This window comes from Oryctolagus cuniculus, chromosome 15 (assembly GCF_964237555.1).
Source record: "Oryctolagus cuniculus chromosome 15, mOryCun1.1, whole genome shotgun sequence".
Lineage (NCBI taxonomy): Eukaryota > Metazoa > Chordata > Mammalia > Lagomorpha > Leporidae > Oryctolagus > Oryctolagus cuniculus.
Window position 1 is genome coordinate 86,652,565 of NC_091446.1, and position 7,362 is coordinate 86,659,926.

Consider the following 7,362-nt stretch of genomic DNA (forward strand, 5'->3'; position numbering starts at 1 on the left):
TGGTGTGCTGTGGCCAGCGCACCGTGCTGATCCGAAGCCAGGAGCCAGGTGCCCAAAGACTTGGGCCATCCTCCACTGCACTCCCTGGCCACAGCAGAAAGCTGAACTAGAAGAGGGGCAACCGGGATAGAATCCAGCGTCCTGACCAGGACTAGAACCTGGGGTGCCGGCGCTGCAAGGCGGAGGATTAGCCTATTGAGCCACGGCGCTGGCCTCTTACTTTTTGCTAATCTTATGAGTATAAAGTGAACTGAAAACTGATCTTTGTAAAAAAATTTTTTTAAAGAGAAAAGGTGAAGTAGAGGGGGGGTGGTGTCTTCCTTCCATCTGCTGGTTCATTCCCCCAGTAGGCCACAACAGCTGGAGCTGTGCTGATCCAAAGCCAGGAGCCAGGAGCTTCTTTCAGGTCTCCCACATGGGTGCAGGAGCCCAAGGACTTGGGCCATCTTCTACTGCTTTCTCAGGACACAGCAAGATCTGGATCAGAAGTAGAGCAGCTGGGATTTGAACCGGTGCCTAGATGGGATGCCATCACTGCAGGTGGTTGCTTTATTCACTTTGCCACAGCACTGGCCCCTGTAAAAATAAGAATTGGAATAGGAGACAGAGGAGGAAGAAGGGTGGGAGTGTAAGTGGGAGGGAAGGTAGGGTAGAAAGTATCACTAAATTCCTAAATCTGTGTATATGAAATACATGTAATTAGCGTATGTTAAATAATTTTTAAAGATTTATTTTATATTTGAAAGACAGAGTTACAGAGAGTTAGAGACAGAGAGAGAGATCTTCCATCTGCTGGTTCACTCCCCAGATGGCCACAATGGCCGAAGCTGAGCCAATCCGAAGTCAGGAGCCAGGAGTTTCTTCCAGGTCTCCCACATGGGTGCAGTGGCCCAAGGACTTGGGCCATCTTCCACTGCTTTCCCAGGCCATAGCAGAGAGCTGGATTGCAAGAGGAGCAGCCGGGACTAGAACTGGTGCCCATATGGGATGCCAGTGCTTCAGGCCAGCGCTTTAACCCTCTGTCTCACAGTGCCAGACTCAAATAAATTTTTTAAATGTCTGCTATTGGAGCCAGCATTGTGGCACAGTGGATTCTGCCACCACTTGTGAGAAGATCAGCACTTATCAAAGTTCTAGATTAAGTACCAACTACTACACTGCCAGTATATGTTACCTTTCGCTTAGGAAGGCAGCAGAAAATGGTCTATTGTACTTTAAACCCTATCCATGTGGAAACCAGAATGGCTCCTGACTTTGGCCTGACCCAGACATGGCAGTTATGGCAATTTGACAAGTCAACTAACAGATGGAAGATATTTGTCGCTTTCTTTCTTTCTCTCTAACTCTCCTTCTTTCTCTGTTGCTCTGCCTCTCAAATAAGTTGAAAGCCTTTTCTCAGATGTCTGCTATTCAAAAGATACTATTCAAACAATAGAAGATATGCCACATACTGAGAAATATTTTCAAATACAGAGCTACAATAATTAGTTGCAAAATTTATCAAGAATTTGTAATTTCAAAAATAAGGTATTAAATCCCCAATTTGAAAACTGGACAAATACACACAAAATCCACTTTATATTATATATATACATATTAGAAATAAGCACATAAGATGTTCTGACCATTAGAGAATTATAAAAAAAAAACAATGAATTGTGCAGATTAATGAAATGCAGATTAAACAGCAATGAGGGGCTGGTGCTGTGGCATAGTGGGTAAGGTAGCTGCCTACAGTAATGGCATAACATATGGGTGCCAGTTTGAATCCTCAGTGCTCCACTTCTGATCCAGCTCTCTACTGTGGTCTGGGAAAGCAGTGGAAGATGACTCAAGTCCTTGGCACCTGCCCCAGAGGAGGCCTCTGGATGCTGGCTTCCAATCAGCACAGCTCTAGCCATTGTAGCCATCTGAGGCATGAACCATTAGATGGAGAACCTTTCTTTCTCTCTCTCTCTCTCTCTCTCTCTCTCTCTCCCTCTCTCTCTCTCCCTCTTTCTCTCTCTCTCTTCCTCTCTGTAACTCTGCCTTCAAATAAATAAATAAATCTTTAAAAAAAACCAGCAATGAGACAGATGGAATACACATCTATAATGATGGTTATAATAAAAACAAGTAAGCATGACAATGCCAATGATCTGAAAGATACAGAAATAAGAAAACTCCATTCATTATCTGGAAGAATACTTAATGATACTTTATGAAATACCTTGACATGTTCTTATGAAGCCTACAATAGTCTCATCATATTATGCAGCAAAGATATCCCTGCATATTTACTGAACTGTTATGAAAATATATGTCCACACAGAACTGAGCATAAATGCTTATTCAGCAGGTTTATTCACAGTTACCAAAACCTGAATGAAACCAAGATTCCTTCAGTAGGTGAGCTGTTCACCAATCTGTCACAGTAGGTGGGGATCCTTGAAGCAGAACAGGGAATAAGAATTACGTGAGGGCCGGAGCCGCGGCTCACTAGGCTAATCCTCCACCTAGTGGCGCCGGCACACCGGGTTCTAGTCCCGGTCGGGGCGCCGGATTCTGTCCCGGTTGCCCCTGTTCCAGGCCAGCTCTCTGCTGTGGCCAGGGAGTGCAGTGGAGGATGGCCCAAGTGCTTGGGCCCTGCACCCCATGGGAGACCAGGAAAAGCACCTGGCTCCTGGCTCCTGCCATCGGATCAGCGCGGTGCGCCGGCCACAGCGCGCCGGCCGCGGTGGCCATTGGAGGGTGAACCAACGGCAAAGGAAGACCTTTCTCTCTCTGTCTCTCTCTCTCACTGTCCACTCTGCCTGTCAAAAAAAAAAAAAAAAAAAAAAAAAGAATTACGTGAGATCTTTGGAGTGTAGATGCTGGGAATGAGAACACAAGAGAAAAGGCATGGGCTGGAGTCATAGAGGTTCCAGAAACAAGAAGTACTTGGCGTGGAGACACCTGAGGGAAGCCATGGCTTTAGGCAAAGGGCAGAGACACAGAGGCTTCCAAGAGCTGGAAGCATGAGGGGAAGAAATCATATGAGGGTAGGAGTAAGGTTACTCTGCGGACAGGAGGACTGGAGACACAGGAGTCCTGACATAGTCTGCTTGGACAGGGGAGGCAGACACTGAGGGAAGCTCATGGCTATGTGCAGTGGGGTTGGAGACACTGAGGACTGGCATGGGACTCAGGCACAAGGGAAGGAGACACTCACAGAAAGATGCGGTGTAGATAGATGCAAGTGTTGGAGACTGACACAGCTGACACATGCTTCAGCTACAAGAATAAAGACTTTCAAGAACTGACCTGGATTATAGACAGGCAAGAGTTTTAAAATAAAAATACAAGGACAAAAATGGATCACAGTCATGTGAGGTGGTGAACTTGAGAGAAAATATGGGTTTCAGTCACAAGATGGGAGATATACAAGTCCCAGAGTAGCTACAGACACATGGAGAGAGAAATACAGGGAGGCAGAGAGAGCCTGCAAGAACAGTATTTGGAACCTAGGAGGGATGTCATACAAGTCAGTGCTTAAATGAAACTTATAGCCTTAAGTGAATATGTTAGACTATAGGACTAAAAAGCTATTGTTTAGGATTCCTTCTTAAGAACTGAACAATCTGAAAGTATAAAGAAAAAAGGCAAGAAATAAGATAGCAGCATATATCAATGAAATACTTGTGATAAAAATGTACAATAGCAACAAATAACCAAGGGGAAAAGAGTTCTAAGCCTTATTTTATTTTAAAGATTTTTATTTTTATTTATTTGACAGGTAGAGTTACAGACAGTGAGAGAGAGACAGAGAGAAAGATCTTCCTTCCGTTGGTTCATTCTCCAAATGGCTGCAACGGCCGGATCTGTGTTGATATGAAGCCAGGAGCCAGGTGCTTCTTCCTGGTCTCCCATGCGGGTGCAAGGGCCCAAGCACTTGGGTCATCCTCCACTGCCTTCCTGGGCCACAGCAGAGAGCTAGACTGGAAGAGGAACAACCGGGACTAGAACCCAGAGCCCATATGGGATGCCTGTGCCCCAGGTGGAGGATTAACTAAGTGAGGCATGGCGCTGGCCCCTCTAAGCCTTATTAATACAATTAATAAATTAGGAAATGTGATCAAGGAAAATAAAATAACAAATGACCAATTTCAGAAATAAAAATTGAGTTATTTTTCATAGAATTTCTAGACCTTAACAAGATACCAGGAAGGTTTTCTGAAATACCAGGTATAGGATTTTTGAAACAGACCAAAGTTCGTGAATTTTTGAAGCCATATTACCAAAACACACATGTAACACAAAATAGGAAATTTCTACATAAACTAAATAATTGAATCAACATTTAAAAAATCAAAACATCCAAATTTTCCATAAGCAGAATTTCAAGCCCAGAATTAGAAAACATCTGAAAACTTTTCAAGAAGGAAAAAACTCCCAAATTCCCCACATTTCCCCCAAGTGGAAATATCTTGAATTTTTTTGTGAATTCAACATTGCATTGAAGGTACAGAAAAGGACATGAAATAACAATGAATTTAAGGAACATCTCTTTAGGGAAAAGCTATAAATATTCTAGTTAAAATATTATGTTAAACAATTTATAAAATAATATTTTAATAACAAGCAAGATATACAAAAATGCAGAGTTGGTTAACAATCCAAAATAAATGTCAATCATCAATGTGAGTAAAAAAAATAAGAAAACATTACACATTTAAATTAAATGTTTAAAAAGTGTTTAATAAGATTTAGCTGTCAAAAATAAGCAGCTGGGCCAGTGCTGTGACGTAGTGGGTAAAGCCACTGCTTGCCAGATGAGCGCTGGTTCAAGTCCTGGCCTCTCCACTTCCAATCTGACTCTCTGCTATGGCTTGGGAAAGCATTGGAAGGCAGCCCAAGTCTTTGGGCCCTTTCACCTGTGTGAGAGACCTGCTGGCAGCGCCTAGCTCCTGGCTTCGGATCTGTGCGGCTCAGGCCGTTGTGACCAACTGGGGAGTGAACCAGCAGATGGAAGATCTCTCTCTCTCTCTCTCTCCTTCTCTCTGTGTGTAACTCTGACTTTCAAACAGATAAACAAAAAAACAGCTTTTAGAATAATTAATAATAGCAATTTCATTATTCCAACTAAGATTATCTACTACAGTGAAATTATTAAAATAGCATAATTAACACAGAGGATTGTGGCAAAAAAATGACCTAAATGAAAGATCTGTGAATGAGATCCCAGTGGAAAGAATGGGCCATCAAAGAAGGAGGTACCTTTCTCTGAATGGAGGAAAGAACTTCCACTTTGATTATGGCCTTGTCTAAATAAGTTCAGAGTTGGCGAACTCAAGAGGCTTCCATAGCCTTGGCAGCTCATGACAAGAGCCTCGGGTGATTACTGACGTCATAAATAAGAGTGTCAGTTGTTAAATCAGGAGTCTGTGCACTTACTTCCTTTGTAGAATTTCAGTCTTTAATGTATTGTTCTATGAGAATTAACGGTAAAACTAGCATTCAAACAGTACATTATACTTTGTGATTTGTGTGGGTGCAATCTGTTGAAATCTTAGTATATACTAAGTTGATCTTCCGTATACAAAGATAATTAAAAATGAATCTTAAGAATGGGATGGGAGAGGCAGTAGGTGATGGGATGGTTTGCGGGTGGGAGGGTGGTTATGGGGGTAAAAACCACTATAATCCAAAAGTTGTACTTTCAAAATTTATATTTATTAAATAAAAGTTTACTTAAAAGCAAAAACAAAACACAGAGGATTGAAAACTTTTTCCCTGGGAACAGGCCTAGACAAGCTGCCTGTTCTATTTCTCTTCAACATTGTGGTTGAGGTATAGTCATGGAAATTAATAAAAAGGAAATGCTAGGTATAAGAATCAACTTGTAAGCAACAAAACTCAATACATGTAGATAGTAGTATTATGTACAGATAATCCAATACAATTACATAACTGATACAAAATGATAGGAAAATTAAGCAATATTACTGGACAGAAGGTTAACTTTCGCCATCAGTGGTTTGCTATGTAACCAGCAAGGAACAGACAGAGAAAATTTAAAGAATGGGTCAGCACTGTGGCATAGTGGGTAAAGCCATTGCGTGCAGCACCGCAATCTTCTATAGGTGCCAGTTCGAGTTCCAGCTGCTTCACTCCTGATCCAGGTCCCTGCTAATGCACCTGGGAAAGCAGCGGAAGATGGCCTGAGTACTTGGGCCCCTGCACCCAGATGGGACAGCTGGTTGAAGCACCTGGTTCCGCCTTTGGCCTGGCCAAGTCCCTGATACTGTGGCCACTTAGGGAGTGACATCAGAAAATGGAAGATCGCTCTCTCTCTCTCTGCTTCTACCTTCTCTTCTCTGTAACTCTTCCAAATAAATACATCAATCTTAAAGAAAATTTAAAGAGATTAGCAAACACATCCCTGTAAGAGAAATGAAAGATGAAATAGTCCATGGGATATCTTTAACTACATTCAGATAAACAGCTTTACAAACCTTCAGATGAGCTAACGACAGCAAGCCAAGACTGCGGGAAAGGCACGCGTTCAGCAGCACCTTGTAAACTGCAGCTCTCAGGAAGCAAGCTTGGACTCACAGGATCCAGCAGGACCACAGACAGCTGAGGGCGCCCAGAAGCTGAGGTGCCCAGAGCAGGGACAGCGCCCCCTGCTGCCGGAGCACCCGGGCCGGAGAACACGGCGGCTTCAGTCTGAGCCCAACCTCCCCTGTTACCAGGCACCGCCCCAAGGAACCGCCCCAGCCTAGGGGATTCTGATTGGCTGCACCTTCTGTGACGTCGCGCGGCCGGCTGCGGCCACTGTCCAATCAGGCACGTCAGGGCGACCCTGCGGAGCCCCGCGGGATCTTTCTTTGTGGCAGCGCTGGGAGGGGTCCCCGGGGCTGCTGCTGAGCGGGCTCGGGTGCCTTAGGGGCTGCGCTGTGTGACCTTCCTGCACCGCAGGAGCTGCCCAAGGACCCCAGAATGCCGCGGAAGCGAGGAAATGGTGAATGTGGGGCCCACCGGGTGGGAGCTGCGCTGGTGGCCAGGACCCGGGCTTCCGCCCGTGAGGACTCCGCCCAGGGACCGCAGCCCCAGGTCTGCCCTGTTTGTGCAGTTAGGGCGGGACGGTCCTCAGGGAGACTGTGGACTGCACTGTGGGGAGGAGCTGTGGTCTGCGGGTCCTCCTGCCCCTCTCTCTGCCCAGAGCGCCTGATTGCCCTGAGTTTCTAACTGCACGGGGAGTGGAGTCTCAGGTACACCGCCGGGTTCTCTCGGAGTAGCTCTTCCTGGGGCACCGAGTCCTTCTGCTGTTACCTGAGCACAGCGTCCCACGCCGGGCGGGCGGTAGAAGCGGTTTATTTGGCTCAAGGTTTTGGTCGGAGG

The 7,362-nt window shown here is 45.1% G+C and overlaps 1 long non-coding RNA gene across 1 annotated transcript; it reads right to left on the minus strand.

Annotated features, from left to right (window-relative positions):
• Positions 1-263: 263 nt before the first annotated feature.
• Positions 264-6,716, minus strand: LOC138845436 (uncharacterized). The gene is made up of 2 exons (XR_011382691.1): positions 6,474-6,716; positions 264-576 (listed from the first exon to the last, which is right to left on the minus strand). It is a non-coding gene; the product is annotated as an uncharacterized lncRNA (long non-coding RNA).
• Between the last annotated feature and the right edge of the window lie 646 nt (positions 6,717-7,362).